Source organism: Gallus gallus, chromosome 1, assembly GCF_016699485.2.
Source record: "Gallus gallus isolate bGalGal1 chromosome 1, bGalGal1.mat.broiler.GRCg7b, whole genome shotgun sequence".
Classification (NCBI taxonomy): Eukaryota; Metazoa; Chordata; class Aves; order Galliformes; family Phasianidae; genus Gallus; species Gallus gallus.
The window spans coordinates 157725753-157740174 of record NC_052532.1 but is presented as its reverse complement, the minus strand read 5'-3'; the positions used below and the strand labels follow the sequence as shown (position 1 = coordinate 157740174).

Sequence of the window (14422 nt, the reverse complement as noted above, 5' to 3'; positions counted from 1 at the left end):
GCCATGGGCAAAGCTGCAACCCACAAGATCTGTTTGCCCAGGGCCCCATTCAACCTGGTCTTAAATGGCTCCAGGGGTGGGGCATCCATAGCTTCTCTGGGCAGCCTGTCAGCATCTCATCACCCCTGAGCAAAGATGTTCTTTTCTAACATCTAACCTAAGTATTCCTTTTTTTTTTAGTTTAAAAGATTCCCCCAAAACATTCCCCCTTGTCTGATAACTATTAGACTGTCTAAAAAGATGATCCTGCTCCTGCTTATATGTTCCCTTCAAGTACTGGAAGGCTGCAGTGATGTCCCCCCAGAGCCTTCAATTCTCCAAGCTAAACAAGCTCAAACAGTAAAATAGTAATACTATGACTTTGTTAGGAGTGAATATTCACAGATTATTAGAAATGTAGTACAGCTATATATAGTGTACAGCATGCTTTCTGCCTTAATTTGAAATTATAATATATAGAACATTGATTAACAACACAAGAATCACAGAGAAAAAAAACTTGTAGGCAGTGATAATATTTACCCATCCGTATACAGTTAATTATTTTGTACGAGTAAAAAAAAAAAAAAAAAAGTGAGAGTAAAAACCAAAAACAAAAGAATAACAAGTTATCACTCATCACCCAGTGTAATAATTGATTGCTTTGGTTCTCTTAGCTCATCTCACTGGAAAAGTAAAATATGACAGTTTTAATTAGCTTCAGTGCTTTAAGCTAGTATATTTTACCTGCAAGTAGGGCAGCTTGAGATCTTATATGTTATTTTTACTTTGGCTCAAATTATGGGAAATGACTAATTGTGACAATTTAATCCCTTCTGATAGTATACTCAACTCTGGCAATCATGAACTTTAGAAGCTTCTAATGCATAAAAAGCTCCGATTTACCTAGGTCACTCTGAAAGTAATACCTCCTATTTACATTACGGAAACTATTTCATGTAAACATTTCCACGGAAACTATAACAGATATGAAGAGCACAATAACACTATTTGATACAGCAATCATTGATATGATTGCTCTATCATGATATCAATGATATTGATGTGATATTGATAATAACACTATTTGATACAGCAAGTTCTCAGCTACAAAACACTATTTTTTAACACAGTAACAATTAGCCAATTCATATGGATGCACTGATCAAGATGCTCTTCATTTCATGGTGTGACAGCTGTGCATGGCCATCTGGAACATGACTCATTTTTCTTATTGTTGTTGCTATTGCTAAAATGCACCATCCGCTGCCTCACTGTGCTCACATCCATAGTTTTGCCTCCATAAATGTTCAGCAAGGGATGATCAAACTCAGTGAGTGCCACCGTTTCCACATGGAGGAATTCAACAACACACCTCTGCTTCATATACACTTTCATGTCAGATGTCATTTTGTCAGACTACCTCTCTACTGCCATCTGTCACACAGCAATGAGATGTTAGCGAGAAGGTTCAACCTCTACTGCCACACCACCAACATCCACTTCTGACATCTGGGTAAATGCATTCTAAGTTATCTTAATGGACTGCCACTGCAAAAGAGCACTCAGTCCAGATGAGCACATGACCAGACAATATTCAGTCCAAACTGAAAAATCCTAAAAAATTTGTAACACAGATGTCAAGTCTTCAGTACCTCATTTATTAAGGAAAACAGTTTAGATGAGTCCTGTGAAGTAATTGCTCACCTAAACAAACAAGACACGTTTTTGAACAGGTTTTTATTATTATTATTATTCTGTACATTACTCACTAGTCCATATAAATAATAAAATAGCTATTTCATTAATGGAATAAAATCAAAGAGTGAATTGATTTCTAGACATAGTGTTTTTCCTTGGGAATTGCTTCAAAGGCTAAACTGAAGTGAAAGAAACTTACTAATTACACTTAATTCTGAAAGTTGACACTTTTTGTAAATCTTGTGCTCCAGGAATATCTAGTGTTGAGAGGGAAAATGAAAAGTAAAAAAAAAATCAAAGCACTTACTATTAATTCGTAATGATCTGCTGCTTTTTGTATCTCAGAAGGTTCTGTAAGACTCCTAAATCTTGGCTTAAAGGCATTTTTGACCTATTCATCAGATGTCTGAGGACGTCATCTGTTTTCAACTGATGGTCTGTCAGTCAAAGTACATAATACACTCTTTTATCCTAGAGAATCACAGCAGGTAACTCATGGCTGCAAAACGAATTTGTAGACTCAAAGATTTTCTCCATACTAAGGGGTTTCTTGACCTTTACTACAACTAAATTCATCTTTACATTTTCTTTCTGACTTCTTTCATGATATAATATCTAATTGATTTCTGTTGTTGCATTTTTTCCTGCCATGTCAGATTTTATTTTACTTTTATTAAAGGATATTTAATTTCAATTTTCACCACTGTTTTCAGATCAGCCTCTGATACAGAATTCCCTCAAATTGGTCGGCATATTTATTAACTGAAAGAAAAACCAATCCAGGTCACTTATATTCTTAAAGCAAGCTCTAATGATATTTTACTGCCGGTTGAGTAGTACCTCAGACAGTACTTCAAAAATTCATAAGCACAGATATCTCCCACATATATAACACTAACTCATATAGAAGCTGATGATTCATTGATTTTAAATATCATTTGTTGCTATATATAGGATACCAGCTGACATGGGTTGCCTTTGCTGATATTGGTGCTCTGTAATTATTGAAGGAGCCAAACATTTGCTGGATATATATATGCATGTTTGGCTCCTTCAAGAATATATATATATATTCAAGAATATATATATATATATGTATATATATGATTTCATAAATTTTAAAGCTCACAGAAAATAATCTAAGGTACGCACTTGAAAAAAATCTCAGGAGGAAAAAAAAAAAAGAAAGACACTGTCTGACACTTCCAGAATATTTTTTGTCAGACATAAGTGTAAACACAGTAGGCGGCTCCTTCTCTCTTCTACAGTACAAAATGAAACACAATTTTGCAGCCATTGCTGCCATAATACTTTCAGGATCTTTATGCAAATCTGACATCAGTGTTTCCACTGTGGCATTTCCACCAAACTACACTGTCTGTAACAGCTTTAGTTGTTTTTTTGTTTCCTTAACAGAGAGCTCAAGTAACACAGAAATCTCAGCTGCCAGACTTGATACATTGCAGTCAGCACTTTGAACTCTATGACGTTTGAACAGAGTGAGAGAAGATGGAAATATGAATCCAAGCAACTTCTCAAAATTTGGGAATGGGCAAGAGAGACAAAGTGTCACAGTGACGAAGATAAGAACAGTTAAGATTTGTTATGATGCAAATAAAATGCAGAGCTCAGTATCTTCCTCCAGAAAAGACAATACAATCAACTATGATCCTCTACTGGATGGCTTAATGACTTTATTTATTCCTTATTTATTCCAAAAGGAAAAGAGTAAAAAGGCTTTCAGGAGAAAGAGAAGTCCAATCTTAGTTCCTTTGAACTATCAGAAGAAATGTCAGAAACATGAAGATTAGGTTTGATGAAAGTACAGAGAAGATCTGTGAAATCATTAGAATAAATGGCTGTTTAAATATTTTTTTTACGTCTATTTGTCATCCTGTTCTTTTATTCTTAAACTCTATTTTAGAAAGATAAAACAATACAGCATAATTATTAATTTATCTCCATGACTCATTTCTCCATATAGCTCAATTTGGTCATATACTCATGTGTGATCTTCAATCCGTTTTTAGCGGCAGGCTGTTAGACCTTTCAGACCTACGTTACTCTTGTATGACTTTCTTTGTCATCTCTCTGTTCTCTGCAAGGTTGTCACAATTAATCTAATTCCTATACACACACACGCACACACACACACATAAAACATATTTATTTTTACTATTATTCTCCATATTATTCTGTCTGTCTTTAAGCCACTCAATTTGTGAAGGGAAACACTTGTGCTATGTGCCAGTTTTGGATATTTCATGCTGTCAAAATTACCTGTATGGTGCTGGTGCAGAGCTATGAAAACCTTGAACTTTCCTGGACTATATGATGAAAGCTAGGCAGTTTACTTCAAGGTATCTCAAAGGAGATTAGGAAGCTGAATATTACTCTTCACATTTTTCTGAAGACCTCTTATCCCTCGTAACCAGAAAGGTCAGTGCAGTGGAAGGACAACATAGGAGTGCAGTAGAAGAGGGACTAGCACAAATAGAATGGTGTTACCAAGGTGCACACCCATCTCCAAAGATCTAGGCCCACAAAGAAAACTCAACAAGAGAGGGATCTCCAACCAGCAATCCCTCCCCCAGGAATGGTTAGCCCTTAAATGAGGTCTCAGAGAAATACAGCCAGGCTCCACCCCTTCGTGTCACACAGGTGAATCACCTTCATCTGTGTTCCCAGGGCTGACGAGTCCTTTCTCCAGGTGCTCAATCAGTGGTTCAGGCCCTGATTCAACAGTTACTATACATGCCTATTTCATTCACCCTTTAAAGTCAGTTTCAGTTACTGCACCTACTTCATTTCATAAAGTAACACCATTAATAGTTTGGTTTAGTAACCCTGCATTTTGTTAATAACAATGTCATTTAACCCTTGCAACTGTCTCTCTATTTCTTTCTCAGTATGTATTTTTTAACTTGACCTTAAAACAGCACATAGAGTGATGTTCCTGAGCAAAAAGTGTGCATGTCCTGCAATTTCGCTTTTCTGCAGTTCAGGACTCTACCTGCATTTCTGTCTGCAGAGTAATTGTAATCCCTACAAGAACTTACTCTACAGGCAGTTCACTGTTACTTTGACCAAAAATTGCATTATTAATTTTAACACCTTTGCCATGTATACAACATCAGCTGTACATACCTCAGTAGCTGAGGTCTGCTGCTTTGAAGCTGGCACAGCCAGAGCCGTGACAATGAATCTCAAGGTACAGGGGGGTTTTGGAAGTTTTCCTTTCCCTGAGGAAGAGCAGGAGAGTGAACCAGCAGCGGGTGCCAGCTCTCAAGAGGCTCACATGGTGTAGGCATTGCCAAGGAAATGGCTTACACACCCACACCCTCACTAAAAGCCTCAGAGAGGGCCATGGCATGTTGCTGCCCAGCAGGCATGGAGAAGAAGAGTCAGTGTGTGCATATCATGTGGGCAGTTCAAACACAGAGAAACCGTAAGCCAACCATTCACATGACTGCACAGCAAGGAGGCATGGCCCAGTATGTCTGTGGCAGTGGGCTAGGCTGAGTCTGTCCTGCACAAGTGGGGGGGTGTGTTCTGGAGCTACTGTGAGCTACTGAGACACGGAGCAACTGTTTGCTACCCATTCATGCAACTGCATAATGAGGAGGCTTGTAATCTCACTGTGCAGCGAGTGGTAAGTGCAGAGGCACCTTTAACGGGCTAATAACACGGCATGGGCGGAGCCAGCACTGCTGGTACAGGGCAGAGCAGATCAGTCATATCCCATTAAGGATACCCTAGGTAGTGCTGGTGAGTCTGCTGGTTTGCTATGGCTGCACCCCAGCAGAAGGCTACTGCCAGAAAAGTGTGGAGACCCAGACTGAGGTCCCACCACAAGATGCTAGCGCACATGTCTCTGGCTGCAGTGAGTGCTAGAGCCTGGCTCTTGCAATGCAGGGAGATAGAGACAGCATTGTGTTAGATGCGACCACCTAAATGATTTACTGAGCCCAGTGGTTGATCTGAAGTAGGAGGTGGAGAGGCTGAGGAGCATCAGGGAGTGTGAGAGGGAGACTGATTGGTGGTGCCAGTCCCTACCGGCCCTGAGAAACAGGGAATCAGCTGAGGCTCCACATGAATCACATCACCCCCAAACACCTTGCTAACAGGTAATAGGGGGAACCAGCAGGCAGACACTGTTTCTGCTGCAGTGGACCCCCTGTCCTCTCCTCCCCCTGTCAACAACAGTGATGAATTGGGGGTCAGAGGGCAATGATGAAAGGTCCCTGCTCAGGGGTGCAGGAGCACCTGCACAGCGATTCCCCTACTTCCCCAGCTTCCCCTTCAGAAAAGGTACAGTGCTCTGCAGGGACAACTGGACAACAGTGGGGATGATGATTCCTCTCGCTTGGAGGTGCCACCAAATTTTGAGCCAGACTACCCTTAGTATTGAAACCTCTTCAGCAAGGAAAAAAAGATGGGTCATTGTCATTGGTGACTCACTGCTGAAGGACGCAGAAGGCCCAATATCTCGATGAGACAGAAGGTCTGCTGCCACCCAGGATCCCAGGTTAAAGATGTAAGGCAGGAAGTTCCTTCCCTAGTATGGCCCTCAGATTATTATCTCCTGTTATTGTTTCAGGCAGGCAGTGATGAAACAGGAAGAAACTTCCCTAAGAGCTATAAGGAAGGACGTCAGAGCCTTGGAGCGACTGGTCAGGGGTTCAGGAGCACAAGCTGTGTTGTCCTCTATCTTAAGTTATAGGGAATGATGATGGACTGAACACAATGGGCCCACAGATTAATACTTGGATCTGAGCCTGGTGTGCCCAGCAGGGGTTTGGGTTTTTTACCTCGGCTTGAATTACATGAGACCAGGCCTGCAGGCAACCAGTAGGAATAGTTTATCCTACTGGTGGAAAGTCATTTTACAAGGGGAATTGGAAAGGTTCATTGATAGAGCTTTAAACTAGGTATGAAAGGGAGTGGGGGTGAAACCAGGGTCACTAGAAAGGAGCCTGTATGTAACGTGCCAGTGCTTGTGGGAGGGGGATGTGCTAGTAAGGTCCCACAGTCTTCTGTCTTGGAGAAGGAGGACGACGCACCTTTTTGTAGGAAGAACACAAGGGTTGGTGTGAGGTTGTTCTCTATGGAAACACCTATGTATGGCCAAGAGAGTATTAGGGCTTCTTCCACTCAAAAGGTGGCCCAGCTCAGGCGTGTTTACACTAATGCATACAGTATGGGTAACAAAAAGGAGGAGCTGGAGGCCATTGCGTGTTCAGAAAATTATGACATAGTTGCCATCAGGTAAATGTGGTGGGATGACTCCACAGCTGGAGTGCTGTGATTGATGGCTACCAACTTTTCAAAAGAGATGGGCAAGGCTGGGTGAAACACTGGCTGGATGGACAGGCCCAAAGACTCATTGTCAATGGAGTTAAATCCAGTAGGCAGCCAGTCACAAGTGGTGTCCCCCAGGGCTTGGTACTGGGACCACTTCTTTTTAACATCTTTATTAATGATCTTCATGAGGGATTTGAGTGCACCCTCAGAAAGTTTGCAGACAACATCAAGTTGGCAGGGAGTGTTGATATGCCAGAGGGAAGAAGGGCACTACAGAGAGACCTGGATAGACTGGATCAATGGGCCAAGGTTAACTGTATGAGTTTCAATAGGGCCAAGTGTCAGCTCCTGCATTTTGGTCCAGACAACACCAGGCAACTCTACAGGCTTGGGGACAACTAGCTAGAAAGCTGCCTGATGGAAAGGGGCCTTGGTGTCCTGATGGACAGTCATCTGAATATGAGCCAGCAGTGTGCCCAGGTGGCCAAGAAGGCCAATGGCATCCTGGCTTGTATCAGGAATGGTGTGGTGAGCAGGACTAGGGAAGTAATACTGCCACTGTACTCGGCACTGGTGAGGCCCCACCTTGAGTACTGTGTTCAGTTTTTAGTACCTAAGTACAGAAAGGGCACTGAGGTGCTGGAGCAGGTCCAAAGAAGGGCAACAAGGCTTGTGAGGGGCTTGGAGAATATGCCCTATGAGGAGAGACTGAAGGAACTGGGGCTGTTTAGTCTGGGGAAAAGGAGGCTGAGGGGAGACCTTATTGCTCTATTCAAATACCTGAAAGGTGATTGCAGCAAGAGTGGGGTTGGTCTCTTCTACCTGGTGACAGGACAAGGGGAAATGGCCTCAAGTTGCACCAGAGGAGGTTTAGATTGGTATCAGGAAAACCTTCTTTACTGAAAGTGTTGTTAAGCACTGGAATAGGCTCCCCAGGGAGGTGCTTAAGTCACCATTCCTGGATGTGTTTAAAATCCACTTGGATGTGGTGCTCAGGGACATAATTTAGCGGATTTTACCTCTTAAACACTGACAAGGATGGCAACTCCACCACCTCCTTGGGCAGGCCATTTCAGTGCCTGACCACTCTCTGAAAGAAAAAGTTTATCCTTATGTCTAATCTAAATCTCCTCTGGAGCAACTTCCAGCCATTTCCTTAGGTCCTGGTTGTTGCTTGGGAGAAGAGGCCAAAACCCTCCTCATTACAACCTCCCTTCAGGAAGTTGTAGAGTGCAATGAGGTCTCCCCTGAGCCTCCTCTTCTCCAGAGTAAATAACCCCAGCTCCCTCAGCCGCTCCTCGTAAGGCCTGTGCTCCAGACCCCTCACCAGCTTTGTTGCCCTTCTCTGGACACATTCCAGGGCCGCAATGTCTTTCTTGTAGTGAGGGGCCCAAAACTGAACACAGTACTCAAGGTGCGACCTCAACAGTGCTGAGTACAGGGGGAGGATTACCTCCCAGCTGGCAACACTGTTTCTAATGCAGAACATGATAGCTGCACTGCTTCTACTGTATGCTTTTCATAATCATATGTAACTGACTACTGCAAGAAAACAAGCTGATTTTTTATGACTGGATATTGTGTTTTCCATTTATTTCAGCTCCTGCCTTTATACTGTCTTTCTTCTTTTCAAACTAGTTCTTTATCTTGTCATCTCACCTTCCAGTTTAACTTCCTCCATATGTGCTTTCTTCTGTCAGTTCTCATTTTCTCTCTCTCATTTTAGTGATACTATTCTTTTTGAAAGCTTCACTGCTGGTAGCACACAAAATGTATTGAAAAAAAAAAAAAAAGAGCCTCTTTCCTTAGAGAGCTAAACTGAAGTTTGTTGAAAAAAAAGTTTATTAAACTTATGAGGATGATAGCAGGTAAATACTGTACTACTTCAGAGTTGACCATCCAGAAAAAGTTTCAGTTGAATTTGTGATGAATAATAAAATCTTTGACTGGAAAAATACAAATATCTTTTTCATTTTCCATCCAAATGTTTGCAGGAAGCTATGAGTAGTCATACTTCAGCATTTATTTGATATGTGTTAAACTTCTCCCACTCCTTTTGTGCCATGTTTTCTGCCACAGTAAAAGAGCCTTTCCTGCTCTTTATATTGCAAATCAGGAGGATGCCTACTCCAATACCTACATTTATTTGATAGTATGGAAAAACAGCATATATAGAACTCAGTTTTCCCATGATAAACTGATCTATAACTAAAAATATAAAAACATATCTGTAACAAAGCTCACTTCATTTCTTACTCTATTCCATTCAAAATTTGGTTTTCTCACTGCATAACCTCGTCTGACCAAAGTCAGAATTACAACTTGAAAATGTAAGTCTTCAACACTTTTTTTGCTTTTTTTTTTTGTTTTCATTGGATTTTCTGTTTATATTGTAATTTATTCTCTGTTATGTGAAAGCTTTCTGTTTTAAATGAAAAGGGATTGGGAAATTTCAGGTCTATAGCACTTACTCTTTTTCCTCTTTTGAGTCTCTGCAAATTATTTGTGTACCATTTCAACACAAAATCTAACTAATAGCCTAAACCTTGTTCTGAGTTTATAGCTGCCTGTAACATTAGGCAATCATGGCTGAAATTTTTAAGGAACTCTCCAATACAAATCTTAAAGTTTTATCTACCATTTGCATTGACTTTGGCTGCTTTCTTGGCAGCATTTTTTCAAAGTTGATTCAGAAGCTGTATAGCATTGAAACTGGAGTACTGGAGAGCACTGCAATTCAAGTGAGCTGTCTTCACTCAGCACATCTAAATTATTTTAGGCAAACCTCCATTTTTTATTTTCATGTTGACCCATGGGATTATTACTTGATTACGAATCTTCTTTTACATTTGATTGCTTTGATTACATCACTGTAGTTCTGAATAATGTTTACTTCCTTTTTTTTTTTTGTGTGTGTGTGTGTGTGTGTATGTGTGTGTGTGTGATTCAAATCCAATCTAGATATCTAGCAGCAACTGCATTTGGTTGATTGCAAGCAGTATACAGGAAGAAAGTGCCAACTATAGAGACTTTTTTTATTTGTTTGTTTTGCAACAGCAGTGCCCGAGTTCGTTTTATTCCAGGCATACTGAAGTTATAATAAGTTTCTTGTCTTTAAGAAGTTATAGTTCAAATAAGAAATATAACAAGTAAGAAATAAAGCAAAACAAAAAACCCCACAACACTGTATATCTACAGAATTAATGGAGAAATTACAAATTCCATGTTAATAAAGTTTTAAAATGAAGGTGGACTGTTACAGTGCAATACTATAGCTGAAAAAAAAAAAAAAAGTGAAAATATTATTTCAGCATTCCTCTTCTTTAAAATATATTACATATTTACATTTGATTATTGTCTCTACATGTCATAGCAAAGCAGCAATAAAGCTAGGTTTTACTTCTTTTTTTCCAACTTTATTTAAATTTCAGTTACTTTCCTCTCTGTTACCTATTTTCTAAAAAAGAGGTTTACCTATTTTCTCAGAATCTCTTCTGGCTGCCTTCTCATTGTTGCAATTTATGAGCCAGGAAAAAGCTCAAGACACTTTAAAGCTGTTTCAGTCATCAGAACAGTGAAGACCAGCTATCATAAGACTAAGAGTTTGGCATGGTGCCTTCAAGTAGAAAACTAGACCTCCATAATGTTTTATGATCTACCTTCCAGTGTGACATTATACCTTTACTTATGAGAAATGAAAATACAGAACAGAATGAAAATTAGAAAAATACAAGTGATAAAAAGTAACTTGGCAGCATTAAGGCTATGGCCAGTGCTTATCTGATATTCTTCCTCTTAAGGTGATTGGAGAAGAAAAGACTAAATAGAAGGAAACTGGAAATGACAGAGATTACAGATTGCAGATCACAATCTTCATTATAAAATATGGTTTGTAATATGTTTTAATTTACCTCAAATAGAATAGTTTTAGGTGGATTTTTATTGATAAGAGTTTGCTTTATCCAGGATAAGATTTTATAAACTTTGCACAGGAAATGTTCCAAGTTATATTACTGAATATATAAACTCCATAAATACTGATAATCCTGCAAGCAGGATTACAGGCATACAGTATCAATAATGTCTATCCTACTTTGTGTAAAACATTAACTAGAGGAGGCACTTTGTTGGTTCTGTTTCTGAATAATCTGGGGGAAAACAGTGCTGGACCTGTGATACTTACTGATGTCAAACATAGCTGCAGTGACCATAAGATGACAGAGTTTAAGAGAACAAATCCTGATTGCAGTTAGTAAAATGGGAAGTTACAATCCCAGTTGTCAGAAGTGATTCCTGGTTGAGCTCAAAAGGAAGAAGTACACAGAAGGTTTCAGCAGGGATGCACATCCTGGGAGAAATACAGAGACACAGCCCCAAGACACAGAAACAGAATTATTCAAGAAAACGATCAGGTGCAGATGAGAGTTAACAAGGGATATGAAGGGAGAAAGAATTTCTTTAATTATATTGTCAGTAAAAGAAAGATTGGGAAATTTTTTTGCTCAACAGAGCAGCAACAAAGGACTCAGAAAAGGCTGCACTACTTAAAACTTTCCTAGGTTCAGTCTTTTTGTTGTTGTTGTTGTTGCTGTTTTCTTCATGCTTTCAGGACTTCCATGATCCTGTGCCTAGTGGCAAGATCTATGGGGTACAAAGTATCCTTGACAGAAGAGGAAGAAGTACTTATAGAGCAGTATAAATAAATCAGAAGAGTCCATGGGACCAGAGAGAATATATTCAAAGAGGAATGGCTTAAGGAAGCTCAGCAATGTCACAGAGAAGACTCTCTCTTATCTTCGTTAGACCATGACAACTGTGAGATGTTTCTAGAAACTGGAAAAAAATGTAACTTCCATCTATCCCAAGATGTAACTACAGTCTTGTTTTTCTGATCAAAGAGAGCACGAAGCAAATCTTCACAAAAACTCATTCATAAAAACTTCATAAAAACATGCTGGATCACTAAAGACAGTGAGGATAATCAGAGACCAGAAGAGGCTGCCAAGAGAGGAACCTTTGTAAGTGCCAATATTTAATGACCCTCAGGAGGCTAATCTAACTTTGGACTTCAGCCTGCTTTGAACAGAGGCTGTTGCATCTGACTCTTCCAAGGTCTCTTCCAAATTAAATTATATTTTAGGATTACAACAGCCAAGCTAAAAGCAAGCAGAAAGCCATTTTCTGTGCTTGTCCAGCCACAACTATCTAAATAAAAATAAAAAAAAAAAAAAAAAAAAAAAAAAAAGCACTAGAAAATGAAAAGAAAATTCAGAAAACCCTTCTCTTCATTTTTTTCTTGTTGGACAAAATTCCAATTTAATAAGAACAAAATCTTTTCAATTATACATAATTCAAAAGTTCTTTGACCAATTTTTTGATACCTGGTCTTTTTACTGCAGAGTGCAGAGGAGTAGATCAATGGAAAGTTGTCTAAAGGTTTATTAGAAAATCTAAATATGATTCTGCTTATTATTTCATGATCAGTCCTCTCCTTACTAAAATATTTGCCCAACTCCAGAAGGACTTAGATATGCTGCAGAATTGAAATGACAAAGGTGAAATTAAATTTACTACTGACAGGTAGGAATACAAACATGTACAACTGTCTTAAAAATAGTGGGAAGAGTGAACTAAATTAATTAAAAATGTATTTATTGCAGTTTGCTCTGTCTCCTTTTCTACAAACCATGCACTCTACCAAAATAATTAAAAATGGCAAAAAACATACTGCTAAAAAAATAGTGGTGTATTTTAAGTAATCTATATTCAACAAGGCAAAGCACTAATAATATTTCTATGTATCTAGTAAGTATGTTTTCCTAACAATTTAAGAGTGTAGATTCAGGCACTGCATTTATTTTTTACCTCATCAGTGCTGGAAAACGTGAAAAGCAAAAATAGACCAGGAGCCTGTCAGAGAGGAACAACCAATTTATCATTATTTCTACAAAATTTTGTTTATTCAGAAATGTTCAGGAATGTATGTAATGCCTCCTATTTGTTTCCATGGAAACTACAACAGGTACAAAGAATACAGTAACACTATCAGACAGATCATGTTCTTTGCTACAAAACACTAGTTTTCAACATAGTCACCACCATCAGCTATGCATTTTTCCCAGCGATGAACAAGAGCCTGCATGCCATGCCCATACATATGTGCACTAGTGGAGGTGACTCACGGTCGCTGTCAGCAAATGCTGAAATGCACCACCCAATACCTCACTGTGCCCACATACTCTGGTCTCCGTCAGTGTTCAGCAAGCATCAGTGCATGTCAGTGGGTGCCATTTTTTCTCTATGGAGGAATTCAGTGACACACCTTTGGATTATACACACTTCCATGTCAGATGCCATTTTGTCAGACTACCCCTCTGCTGCCATCTGTCACACAGCAACAAAACATGATAGAATACTAGTGGGAAGGTTCACCCTCCACTGCCATGTCACCACCATCCACCTCTGATGTCACAGGACATCATAAAATAGGATACATTACTTTCAGAGCTGGTCTCTTAAAGTTGGACACAGACTGGAAGGCCTTAGGTCTTTATCCCTTGTGTTTTCTTCTTCTTGGAATACCATAAATGCCAATTAACATAAATATTGAAATTTAATATAATTGTCTCTTTACTTTACATTACTAAAGAAGAGACCTTACTGTTTTAGATGAAAACAGCATCAGATGACAACTGTCAGGGGTGCATAAGGCATAAGGTGCGTAATAGTTTTAAGAGTGACTAAAAGCCTGGAACACAAGCAGAGCCAGTTGCTAGCTCAGTGGGTAGAAATTACTGGGAACTTTTCTGGCATCTAGAAATCTGAGCAAATCAGGGCAAGGTAAGAGAACAGAAACAAAGCCTTAAGAATGATAAATGCTGAAAGGAGACAGATTTCTACATTTATTACATCTACTAATCTGAATCTATGAGGACTCTTCTTCACATGTGCTACAAGCTACCAAGATCAATCTGTTATTTGTGTTATTTTCTCATTTATTTTAATTACTCAGTTTATTTAAATACTTTAATGAACATTTACTATCTCAGGAGAGAAACCAGAGCACAAGCAAGGAAGAGGTCACCCTTAGACTGTAGCCTTACATAAAGTTTAAATGCAAAAATACTTGCTCTCTAATCTGGAAATTCAAAAGCATTCTGTGTATTTTAATCTAAACTCTTGGAGTGGATTTTCACTGTATGTACAAAGTCAAAGGCTATAGCAAAGACCAAAATCTCAGGTGACATAACTATTTTAAGCACTAGTTACAGTCCAAAATCAAGCATAGTTTCATACATGCTGGCTGCTTTAATACTAGGTCATCTTACAGAATGTTGAAAATGATAACTATACTTTTTTATACTTACTGAAATTAATTTTTATACTTATTGTAAGTTATTAAGCCATTTTTCAGTTCATTCAAAGGAACCATTCAAGA

The 14422-nt window shown here is 39.1% G+C and overlaps 1 protein-coding gene across 2 annotated transcripts in view; it reads right to left on the bottom strand.

The window, feature by feature from the left end:
- The window catches only part of KLHL1 (kelch like family member 1), a 220507-nt gene that overhangs the window by 134799 nt on the left and 71286 nt on the right, over positions 1-14422 (bottom strand). The window lies entirely within an intron of this gene.